The sequence below is a fragment of the Mytilus californianus genome, unplaced genomic scaffold, assembly GCF_021869535.1.
Source record: "Mytilus californianus isolate M0D057914Y unplaced genomic scaffold, xbMytCali1.0.p SCAF_8, whole genome shotgun sequence".
Taxonomy (NCBI): Eukaryota; Metazoa; Mollusca; class Bivalvia; order Mytilida; family Mytilidae; genus Mytilus; species Mytilus californianus.
Window position 1 is genome coordinate 16,694,130 of NW_026262734.1, and position 13,917 is coordinate 16,708,046.

The 13,917-nt window shown below is 31.9% G+C and overlaps 1 protein-coding gene across 1 annotated transcript in view; it reads right to left on the minus strand.

Moving 5' to 3' along the window:
* Positions 1-13,917, minus strand: part of LOC127710467 (protein MTO1 homolog, mitochondrial-like) — a 112,856-nt gene that overhangs the window by 70,408 nt on the left and 28,531 nt on the right. The gene's annotated exons all lie outside the window — the stretch shown is intronic.

The following is a 13,917-nucleotide window of genomic DNA, read 5'->3' on the forward strand; positions in this document are numbered from 1 at the left end:
CATCTTTACCAGGACACTATATGATTAGTAAACACAGTTAAATGTTCTATTTTAAAATGATCTTAAATCACAATCATTAATCTAGCACAGTTAAATGATAACCAGCCAGTTGTAAAAACTAATTCTTACATTTATTTCTAAATTAACAGCATATGGTTTTGATGTAAAAGTTGATATTTCATTTCCATTCAAATACTTCTCAAGAATACAAGTTTCTTATTGCCACCAATATCTGTCAAATTAACCAGATGAAAACTGTAATCCAACCTATTGTCACAGATATTTTATTTCCTATTAAGTTCTTTCTAGCGAACTTCGTGGCTATTCATTTTGTGATTTTTAAGGCTTTATATATAAGGGAGGACCAAAGTTTTACATATTTGTGATGCTTTATATTCCAGTTTTTTTTCTATTAAAACTCAAATGGCTTGTGAATAATCAAGTTAGTTAACAGTAGTAATAATTATATTTTATTTTAAATTTAGATATTTCACAAAAATACAAATTTCTTAATTCCAACCAACAACTAACAAATCAACCAGCTGTTACCTAAGGTTCTTATATGGTGACTTATGTACACACCTCCAATCCCATATGCTAGCTCTACACATGCTTTTTCAATGAAGTGAAAGAAAGTTTATGTTTTTAGGGACCTGAAAAAAAAACACCACAATCTCTTGTGTGTCATATATCAATAAGCTACATGTGTATTGCTAAGAAAAATGTTACAAAATGGCATATATCTGTGAATTCATAGTGCAAAGTCTCTGATATACCTTTCTAAATCCACTGATTGAGATTAAACAGGGGGATGGTTGAGATCTCAAACACTATTTTAACCCATGCTTGTGTCAGGAACAATGTCAGTAGTTTTTAAGTTTTTGTCAATTTTGGCATTTGATGTTGATGGCATTGCACTTTGATTATCTGTGTCAATATAAAAATAAGGAGATGTGATATGATTGCCACCAGATTTCAATTGAAGTGGATATAAGCTGCTATGATTGCCACCAGAGTTCAATTGAAGTGGATCTAAACAATTATAGGTCACCTTATTAAATCTATTACCACCTTTTCTAGACTTAGATATATTGTATAGACACCTGTCTATTATTAGAGATGGTACCATATGTTAACCTCTAGATGTCCTTTGGTTATTTTTAGTCTGTCTCATTGACTTATACATCACATCTCTTTTTATTTATATTCAGTATTAAGCCTGGTGTGGACAAAGGATATGATAATATTGATCAACATTTATCATTTATATATTTAAGCTATGAAAAGCTAAACTTAAAAACATGTTAAAAATACATGTGTATCAGATACTGAATTAATTTGAAACTAACATGTTTCTGTCTGTCAATGAATATAAATTCATACAGATATTGCTAAAAATAAATCTCATAAATTCCAAAATAAAAAATTATATTCTTTTTATGTCATAACAGCCATTCATCAAAATTATCTTGATGTAACTACAGGGAAGTTATTTGTAAATACCTTCATTACAAACTCATTAGAAATCCACTACAAGCTCAATGATTCTCTTTTAACATTCTTTATAACTTTGGTGTAATGAATGTGACTGTGAAGTAATAAAAGACAAACTGTATTCACACTAATACAAACCAAAGCAGAGACACTTTTTTCATTTTATTCTTACAAATATCTTCTATCTAAATACGCTTAGAAATAACATCAAACATGAAATAGTTTAGAGTGAACATATAAATGAAAGACGAAAGATACCAACGGGATCGAGAACGGGATATTCAAACTCACACGTCAATGACAAACCAATAACGTCATGACAACCAAACAAAGAACAACTAAAAGACAAACAACAGTATAATAAATAAACTCATCATAGATACCAGTATTGAAATATTGTACGCTAGACGTGCATTGTCTAAAAAAGACTCATCAGTGACGCTCAAATCAAAAAAGTTTAAAAGGCCAAACAAAGTATGAAGTTGAAGAATGGTTCAGCTTTGGACACAATCTAGTTGGCCCAAATATTCTGCATCTCATAGCTGTCATAGAATTCCCCTTAAAAGGGTGTTGGTTATGGATAAAAAAAAATTACATTTTTCAAGATATCTTTTTGGGCTGGCCTGCAGGAGTTTTGTTGTTGACTGATGTATTATATAGAACACCTCCCATTTTCCAATACTTCATGGTAAACTGGTATAGTCAAGTTAAAACAAGAGTAGAAAGAATTATCATATAACCTTATTATATGTATCTTTATTGTCATATAAACATAATATAGCAAAGAAATAGCAATTCTAAAAGAAATGAACACAAGGAAAAAAATATAAGACTTTTGCCCTCAGTTCTAATGACTGTTTTATAAATGGGCCAATATTTTAAACATGTTTCATGATAGAGGGGTTTAGCATTTTTTTTACTTTTTGTTCTTGGGTAAGAGGTCGATATAATATTATGAGAAGGTAAACAATTTTCAAATAGATTATCCCTTCGTTTTTTGTTAATTTTACATTCAAGTATATATATATACATTATCATAATAAGTTTTGGTTTAACAGGTGGTCAAATTTATAACACATGTTTTAGTTATTTCCTGATATGACAAAAATTATTTCTTTATATAACTCACTGGATGAATAACTGCTAAACAGGTGCAAACTGTTTTCATGAAATACTAGAAACCAATTATTATAATATTATCTACAAATTAACAATATCCTGCAAAATATATAATAACATATGCATGAAGGAAGATTCATCAAACATATGGTATTAAGGAGTTCACTTCAGTAATGACCTAAATGTTTACCACCAAGAAATTTAATAAAAACAGACAAGAACATGTGTCCATAGTAAAACCATATCCCATTACACAATCATTGTCCATGTTCAGTGAACCATAAAATCTGGGTCAGAACCATAATTTGGCATATGATTTTAAAAGCTCACATTAAAACAAAGATGCATACTAAGTAGTTGATGTGACATACATAACTTCATGCAAACAACCTAACCACAACTTTAACCTGAGAATGTAATTTTTCAAGTGTCTCACATTTCTTTGGTAAAAATTGTCATTTAAGGGCAATAACTCCAATAAGAAGTCATGTGACAGTTTTTGTGTGAATGGACAGATGGAGCAGATCCCAACATTTTGAAAATTTTTGCACCTGTCAGATTTACTCTATCTTATAATAGACAAAATCTATGTGCTATTGATAGCCATGCTGGTCATGTTGATTAAACAAGATACCCAGATAATGATCATGGCCAAGTGGTTCCAATTGGCCTAATAGTTTCAGAGGAGATGAGGGATGACAGTTGCTAAGTGATGAGAAAAGGTAACTTGGCCCTTTCGGGTCAGATGAGCTAAAACAAATGATGTGATATGATTGCCAATGAGACAACTGTCCATCAACAGACCAACAGACAATGATGTTTACAGCTACAGGTCACTGTACAGACCACAACAATGAGAAAAATCCTTCTCACATAGTAAGCTATAAAAGGGTTGTGGATAATAAAATGTGGATAACTTTATTATCTAAACAAATAATTTGAGAACCTGAACTTTACCAATGACACACTTCAATGGAATTACAAAAGAACATTAGCTAGCTATAAAACCAGGTTTAATCCACCATTTTCTACATAAGAAAATACCTGTACCAAGTCAGGAATATGACAGTTGTTTTCCATTCGTTTGATGTGTTTGAGCTTTTGATTTTGCCATTTGATTACGGACATTCCGTTTTGAATTTTCCTCGGAGTTCGGTATTTTTGTGATTTTACTTTTTAGTATTTTTCACAACATTTCTGGTCAGAACATGAAATTAAAAAGGACAAACATTAATGGACAAGGAGCATAAAAAAACAGACTTATAAAAAATGAATAGCACAGGCTATCTTCCCTAATAGTATCTTCACAGGTGTTTACTGTTAATTATTCTTTTATATCTGGATGATTTATCGAAAGTTACAAGACATCTGTACAATATAATTATTTGATTGGCTAATACATTAACTTCAATGGGGGAATTAATTTGTATTTTGACATTTCAATGTTTATCTATAGGAATAAACATTAGATATGTAACTATTAAATATGATAGATTGGAAGATTTCAACAGAGAACATTTGGTACAGATCCTGGTATATACATGTATATTGTTAATGGTCTGCAGTAATGAAGGACTTTTAAATCAAATATTCTAAGGTTCACGTAGATAAATTCATATATATAATAACATCAACAGTACCAATTTTCTTCACCAGATGTGCAATTCAACAATAAATGTCACTTCACTCTTCAGTGATGCTCAAGGACGAAATATATGAAAATCCAAAAATTAAGAGCTAAGACATTATAAACCCAAAATCTGCATCAACTTTCCTAAGCTTTCTCAAATCTTGTCAGTTTTATTTTCACTATTGAATATCTTCTGTCCTCATAAATGATGTATATGAACAAACCAGATCGCCTAGAATACAAACATGTTCAATTTGCAACAAAATTTCTGCATTGCATGGTAAACAGTCAGAGAGGAATCTGCTTTCTGGTCTAACCATCAAACCATTTACTTACTTCTTTGATGATAAAGGCACAATTTATTAAATACTGACAGACTGATACAAATAAATAAATAATCATTAATTTATTTTGTCACACTGTCAAAAAAGTTTTCTTCACCTTTATTCAACATGTATTTTTCGCTGTACTTTTATTGATTACTTTTTAATGAAGAAACAAGCTATTTAATCAAGTACAATCAGCTGTTGGTGTAAACAAAGAGAAAATTGACATGATTACCGTCATTATGTAATCTCCACATGCTTTTGTAACACTTTAACTTGTTGCTTCAGAAACATGCCAAGAAAATTCTGCCATTTATTTTAGTGTCTACAGAATAGAGTTCAATGCTTTCTTTCAGCTAAAATAAAATACAAATTTGATAAGACAGTTTGTGATGTAGGGTGGGAATTAAGACCCTTATATTAAGTAAAACAGAAAATGACAAATGTACTAAAGTCTAAAGGCTGAGAGGTATCAAAAACCTATGTCCAGAATCAATACAAATAGACAAAAGGCTGAGAGGTATCAAAAACCTATGTCCAGAATCAATAGAAACAGACAAAAGGCTGAGAAGTATCAAAAACCTATGTCCAGAATCAACACAAACAGACAAAAGGCTGAGAGGTATCAAAAACTTATGTCCAGAATCAATACAAACAGACAAAAGGCTGAGAGGTATCAAAAACCTATGTTCAGAATCAATAGAAACAGACAAAAGGCTGAGAGGTATCAAAAACCTATGTCCAGAATCAATAGAAACAGACAAAAGGCTGAGAGTTATCAAAAACCTATGTCCAGAATCAATACAAACAGACAGGAAAACACTTATGGATGTGGTTTTTTTTTGTTTCCAGCTGAAATTAGATAAAGATTAAGGTTCTACTTCAAGTATCATATAGACTTAACATTTTTAAGATCCATGAAAATGAGGTCAAGGTCAGATAAATCCTGCCAGACAGACATTTAACTCTGCAATTATTCCATACACAAAATATAGTTGACCTATTGCTAATGGTAATTGAAAAACAGACCAAAACACAAAAACATAACATTGACCAATGCAATGAACCATGAAAATGAGGTCAAGGTCAGATTATACCTACCACACAGATGTGTATACCTTACAATCATTCCATACACCAAATATAGTTGACCTACTGCTTATATACTTCTTGAAAAACAGACCAAAACACAAAAACTTTTCATTGACAAATGAACCATGAAAATGAGGTCAAGGTCAAATGATACCTGAAAGACAAACATGTACCCCTTACAATCATTACACCACATATAGTTGACCTACTGCTTATAGTTTCTGAGAAACAGACTGAATCACACAGCTTTAACCTTGATCACTGATCCATATAATGAGGTCAAGGTCAAGTTACTCTGTCTGATGGTCAAGTAGTCCTTGCAAGGAACCCATATACCAAATATAGTAAATATTCTATTACTCATAATAAGTGAGAAATTCAAATTTTTTTTTCAAGCAGTCGCTGAATGGTGAAAATGAGGTCAAAGACAAAGGATATATGACAGACAGAAATTTGGTAACATAAAGTATCTGCATACAAGGTATGAAGCATCCAGGACGTCTGCTTTCTGAAATATAAAGCTTTATACAAATTGTTTACATCCCTGCTTAATAGTAATCCCTATGTCTCGCATACTGTGACAAAAGTGATACAAAAAGCAACATTATTTTAATTTAAAAAAAAGGAAATTAATAAATACAACAAAATTATGGAAAATTACAAATAGGTCCACATCTTCATATTTGCAAGCCTTTAAAAAAGTACAATTGTATTGACTCCTTATCATAATTAAGTCATTCAATACTTCTGGCATATGGTATTTTTTTGTTAAATTCATCCTTCTTTCATCACATTTCAAAGTTTTTTAAGCTTCTCATTGCCTTAACAAAACTGATTACTGAAATTTATTCTTTCTATTACATTTCACCAATTGAAAAACAAATAACTCATTTTTAAATGACAATGACCTTTGTATGCTCATTTTTAAACTACACTTTGATGTTTTCCAATTATACAAAGCACTATCTTGCAAACCAAATGCTGTAGGGAAATCTCGTTATATAACAAAACAAATTACACTCTGGTAAAATTAAAACTGATCCAAATATTGATTATTCAAAGTGTCAAAAAGCCTTCTCCAGACATCCTCTATATAAAAGCTTTGGAAACTGAACCTTTTAACTCTTTATCTGTACCACAAGGCACCTTTTGACATCTTTTTCATCTCAACAAACTGTTTGTCTCAGGTTTCCATCAAAACAACCAATAAAACAACAACAGTTTTTTACTAAATCAGACATTTATCATGTCTTTGAACACAAGATTTAATTTGAGTGGACAAAGTCATTGAAAAATGATCTTAATCTAGTTTATAAGCATTGATTTTTTTCAGATCATTTGTTATTAATGATTAGGTGTCTACCAAACTGAATAGGTTGATGGGTGATGCTTTTTAAACGAAAATTTAATTAATTATCGATCTTTAAGCTCATCTGCTAACATGGGAGTGTCAGATCACTGGTGAAATAATTATTGTTTTGAAGACAATTGCATTTGGGTCTCATTTGTTTTGAAAGCATATGTGTTTTTCATTCACTAATATTATCATACTTTACTTAGGTCTATTTGTAATCATTATATGTAGCATAACGGGCATTTAAGTTTATTGTCTTTTGAACTCAATGGAAAATATGTATCACATAATAGTTCAGATATTCTATAGACCAAAGTCAAATATTGTATTTTTCCTTGTCCCAGAAGAAATAAGAATTCTTTTTTTAAACTGAGAGGAGACATGTATGTTTTACAGCAAATTTGATTAACAAGAGAAGTAACTTAAAATTTTGTATAAATGAAAAGTTAAATATAACCCTATATTTTGGGTACTGAAATAGAATTGCAAAAATCAATATTTCCTATTATTAACACATTTTGTTTAGAATATCTGCTTTTGAGAAATCTTTCATCTTGAAAAATGCTACTACATGTACAATTGACTTTGGGATAGATGTTTCTATTTACATTCAGGAGAGTAACTCTCATCAAGATATACCAGGTACACCAAACTCCTACAGGATACCAGGTAAACCAAACTCTTACAGGATACCAGGTAAACCAAACTCCTACAGGATACACCAGGTAAATCAAACTCCTACAGGATATACCAGGTAAACCAAACTCATACCTGATAAACCAGGTAAACCAAACTTCTACAGGATATACCAGGTGAACCAAACACCTACAGGACATACCAGGTAAACCAAATCCTTAACTGATACACCAGGTAAACCAAACTCCTACTTGATACACCAGGTAAACCAAACTCCTACCTGATACACCAGGTAAACTAAACTCCTACAGGAAATGCCAGGTAAACCAAATTCCTACAGGATATACCAGGTTAACTAAACTTCTACAGGATATACCAGGTAAACCAAATTCCTACATGATATACCAGGTAAATTTAACTCCTAAAGGACATACCAGGTAAACCAAACTCCTACCTGATATACCAGGTAATCCAAACTCCTACAGGACATACCAGGTAAACCAAACTCCTACAGGATACACCAGGTAAACCAAACTCCTACAGGATATACCAGGTAAACTAAACTCCTACCTGATATATCAGGTATACCAAACTCCTACATGATATACCAGGTAAACCAAACTCCTACAGGATACACCAGGTAATCCAAACTCCTACAGGATATACCAGGTAAACCAAACTCCTACAGAATACCAGGTAACCATACTCCTACAGGATATACCAGGTAAATAAAAACTCCTACAGTAAATACCATGTAAACCAAACTCCTACATGATATACCAGGTAAATCAAACTCCTACATGATATACCAGGTAAATCAAACTCCTACAGGACATACCAGTTATTCCAAACTCCTACCTGATATACCAGGTAATCCAAACTCCTACCTGATATACCAGGTAAACCAAACTCCTACCTGATATACCAGGTAAACCAAACTCCTACCTGATATACCAGGTAAACCAAACTCCTACCTGATATACCAGGTAAACAAAACTCCTACAGGATATACCAGGTAAACCAAACTCCTACAGGACATACCAGTTATACCAAACTCCTACAGGATACACCAGGTAAACCAAACTCCTACAGGACATACCAGTCATACCAAACTCCTACCTGATATACCAGGTAATCCAAACTCCTACCTGATATGCCAGGTAAACCAAATTCCTACAGGATATACCAGGTAAACTAAACTTCTACAGGATATACCAGGTAAACCAAATTCCTACATGATATACCAGGTAAATTTAACTCCTAAAGGACATACCAGGTAAATTACACTTCTACCTGATATACCAGGTAATCCAAACTCCTACAGGACATACCAGGTAAACCAAACTCCTACAGGATACACCAGGTAAACCAAACTCCTACAGGATATACCAGGTAAACTAAACTCCTACCTGATATATCAGGTATACCAATTTCCTACATGATATACCAGGTAAACCAAACTCCTACAGGATATACCAGGTAAACCAAACTCCTACAGGATATACCAGGTAAACCAAACTCCTACAGAATACCAGGTAACCATACTCCTACAGGATATACCAGGTAAACAAAAACTCCTACAGGATATACCAGGTAAACCAAAGTCCTACATGATATACCAAGTAAATCAAACTCCTACATGATATACCAGGTAAATCAAACTCCTACAGGACATACCAGTTATACCAAACTCCTACCTGATATACCAGGTAATCCAAACTCCTACCTGATATACCAGGTAAACCAAACTCCTACCTGAGATACCAGGTAAACAAAACTCCTACAGAATATACCAGGTAAACCAAACTCCTACAGGACATACCAGTTATACCAAACTCCTACAGGATGCACCAGGTAAACCAAACTCCTACAGGACATACCAGTTATACCAAACTCCTACCTGATATACCAGGTAATCCAAACTCCTACCTGATATACCAGGTAAACCAAACTCCTACCTGATATACCAGGTAAACCAAATTCCTACAGGATACTAGGTAACCATACTCCTACAGGATATACAAGGTAAACTAAACTCTTGCATAATATATTGCTGTAAATTAACACATTTGACCATCAAAGGAGATTATCTCTACAAAAATCTATAATCACTGAGTAGGTCATCTCTTAAACATACACAACTGGTTCCCTAATTTCAACATAAAACCTCTATGGTATCAGTCAACAAACATTTTGTTATTGCTCTTTTTTCATCATCATTACAATAAAGGCATTATCCATTAATTATTAAAATAATATTATTTCACACTGATGTAATAAGATTATTGATCAATATCATTTTATTTAAATGATGTAACACATTGTTATTGATAATTACTTATGTAAAAGTTAGTTATTGTGAAAACTGTTCTGCTGTATACACATTTTATAGTATGTATTCAAATCTACTAAGACTGGTACAGAAATATCTATGAAGGAGCTGTCAGCTATATAAAAATAAGAAGATGTGGTATGATTGCCAATGAGACAACTATCCGCCGAAGATTTGGTATGATTGCCAATGATACAACTATCCACCAGAAATGTGGTATAATTGCCTATGAGACAACTATCCACCAGAGATGTGGTATAATTGCCAATGAGACAACTATCCACCAGAGATGTGGTATGATTGCCAATGAGACAACTATCCACCAGAGATGTGGTATAATTGCCAATGAGACAACTATCCACCAGAAATGTGGTATAATTGCCTATGAGACAACTATCCACCAGAGATGTGGTATGATTGCCAATGAGACAACTATCCAACAAAGTTCAAATAAAGTGGATGAATTGCTGTTTAATATTTCCATGTAATAAAATTAAATTAGTCTTGTGGAATTAAGATTAATATAAGGTAGAGCTGTTTGAATCAAGCTGTTTTTTTTTTACATCTATCAACTGTTTGAATATTTCTTTAAATCAAACTGTTCCAAAATAAATTTATATATTGAACCAAAAACTAATCAAATGGAATTTTATTTAATTTAGGATAAAGTCACCCAAATATAACTATTATCATGAAATTCATTTTAATTTGTATAACTATCAATCATCTAAATAGCTCTTGATAAAACTTGAATTGGTCAAAACTGTTGCAACATAAAATGGTTAACAAGTTGATGGTTTCTGCTGTAACTTTGAGAAATTTTCATTGCAGCAGCACTGGTTTCCTATGACATCTTGAATATACCTAAGAATAGTAACAAGGATTTATATACAGTAGAGATTTGATTGGCGCACCACTGATGAGTCTTATGTAGAAGAAATGCACGTCTTGCTTTTAATCTTAAATGACATTATTTTGGTTACACTTTGGAATTTTTAATTGCAACAGCACCAGTTTCCTGTGACGTTTTGAATAAAACTGAACACTTTGTATATGGGATAGTGGTCTTCCGTATTAATGTCAGACACATATGTCATTGTTTATTCAACTATTCTTTTCTTCCACTTACAATCCTTTAATTAGACAGTTCTAAGGTTTTTATTGGAAAATCAAACTTGCTATCAAAATATTAATACAGTGACTATAATTACGTAAGTCAAATAAAATATTTAATAATTCAGATATTTGTTTTTAGTGCAATAAAACATTATGTTGAAGAACAAATTAAATATTTGTTCACATTGGGAAAATATTTGCTTTAAGATTCAATAAAACTGTCTTTTTATCATTATTTTGGTTTAAGTCCGAATTTTATTTCAACTAAATTCAATTAAACCAGAAATATTGAAACATCAACTTAAAAGGCACTGGTCAATTCTTTGTTTAAATCTCCATTGATTACTGACCATTAAAGACTGTTGAAATATATTGTTATAAAGGATTGTTGTAGGAACACTTCAGTCTAAAATCCAGATATTATTAGTAGAAAATTCAGATTCTTTGCATATCTTTCTATTATTGTTAACAACTTTTTTTTTGTTTAAGATGATCTTAATTATTTTCTAACTTATAAAATAATATAAATTCATAAACGTTTTAGAAATTTCCAAGCAATTTTTTTTAACCATACATATTTCACTGTATATGAGTTTTAAGTTGATTACAGTTGACAATGAATCTTCGACTTATTCTGAAATACTTCTTAAGTTAATAGCATATTAGACTAGAATAATAAAAAGTAAGAAGAATCTTCTGAAAAAGGAACATACAGGATAAAAAAATAGAACTCTCTCAAAAAAGGACAATTATAAATCATAAGTTGAAAAAAACTGACCATACCGTGGCAAAAATGAAAATTTACTAAAAGACAAACGATAATCTATAACAAGAGGCTCTCAAGAGCCTGAATCGCTCACCTGTATTTCAGAGGAGAAGATTTTTAAATGTTAGCAAACTTGATGAACAAATTGTGTAAAATTGTCTTTAAAGGGCAATAACTCCTTAAGGGGTCAATTGACAATTATGGTCATGTAGCTTTTTTTGTAGATCTTACTTTGCTGAACATTATTGCTGCTTACAGTTTATATTTATCTATAATAATATTCAAAATAATAACAAAAAACTGCAAAATTTTGTTAAAACTACCAAATCCGTGGCAGCAACCCAACAATGGGTTGTTCGATTCGTCTGAAAATTTCAGAGCTGATAGATCTTGACCAATTGAACAATTTTACCCCAGTCAGATTTGCTCTAAAAGCTTTAGTTTTTGAGATATAAGCCAAAAACTGCATTTGACCCTTATGTTCTATTTTTAGCCATGGCAGCCATGTTTGTTGATGGATACAAATTTCGGATACAATTTGTAAACAAGATACCCTAAGGCACATTTAATTAAAGTTTGAAGGTAATTGGCCAAGTAGTTTCAGAGGAAAAGATTTTTAAATGTAAGCAAACTTGACGAACAAATTGTGTAAAATTGTCTTTAAAGGGCAATAACTCCTTAAGGGGTCAATTGACAATTATGGTCATATTAACTTTTTTGTAGATCTTACTTTGCTGAACATTATTGCTGCTTACAGTTTATATATATATCTATAATAATATTCAAAATAATAACAAAAAACTGCAAAATTTTGTTAAAACTACCAATTCAGTGGCAGCAACCCAACAATGGGTTGTTCGATTCGTCTGAAAATTTCAGAGCTGATAGATCTTGACCAATTGAACAATTTTACCCCAGTCAGATTTGCTCTAAAAGCTTTAGTTTTTGAGATATAAGCCAAAAACTGCATTTGACCCCTATGTTCTATTTTTAGCCAAGGTGGCCATGTTTGTCAATGGATCAAAACTTCAGATACAATTTATAAACTAGATACCCTAAGGAACATTTAGTTAAAATTTGAAGGTATTTGGCCCAGTAGTTTCAGAGGAGAATATTTTTGAAATAGTTTACGACGACGACGACAGAAAACGACGGACGCCAAGTGATGGCATAAGCTCACATGGGGACCTTTGGGCCCCGGTGAGCTAAAAACACCACAGAGAAAACTAAAGACTCACTAGAGCAACAAGAACCTCACTTAACACTGAAGGTGGTCTCTCTAGATCTGAAAGGGTAAGCAGATCTCCCCATACATGGAACCACTTATTTTGCTCATGGCAATTAAAATTCAGTAGAATGGTCTCAACCATTTTTATCAACATTACATAAGGGTTCACTTAGCTAAACTAACAGTATATAACTATTCATTGCATTCAATTAATTTGAGGAGAAAGTTACTCCTTTCATTTTCTTTTCCAATTAGCTATATATAGGGAACCCCTGTAACTAGACTCAGGAAACGGTGAAAAAAAGACAAAAATTCCATTTGTCACAATTTTCATTATAAATGTTAAATTATTAATACTTTTAAATAATTGATTTAGTCAAGTATAATGAAAACAGATTCATGGTTTGATTGTGAAACAAGAAATGAACAAAGAAAGATAATACAAATCTTCAACTAAACAACTGAACATTTAAAACCATCAGAACAGGTGCTTGGTTATTTTATTTGGATATGTTTACATGTATGGGACAGGTTAAGGCATCATGGTCTTTTAATTAAATAATATTAGTCTTTATTCAAGGCAGAGCCAAAATATAGTTTTCCAACATGCTATTTTAGTATATACAAAAAATATTGGATACTTTTCAATCTACAGATTGTGCTAACTTATTTATTAATTTTCACTTGACAATTTACTACTGTAACAACAAGAGTTCCTAGAAACATATTACAATGTAGCGAAATGTCACTAAATCATAGCTGTCAACTGACCCGTATTCTGCGGGTCACACCCGAGAATTTCCCCCTTCACACAAGATTTTTAA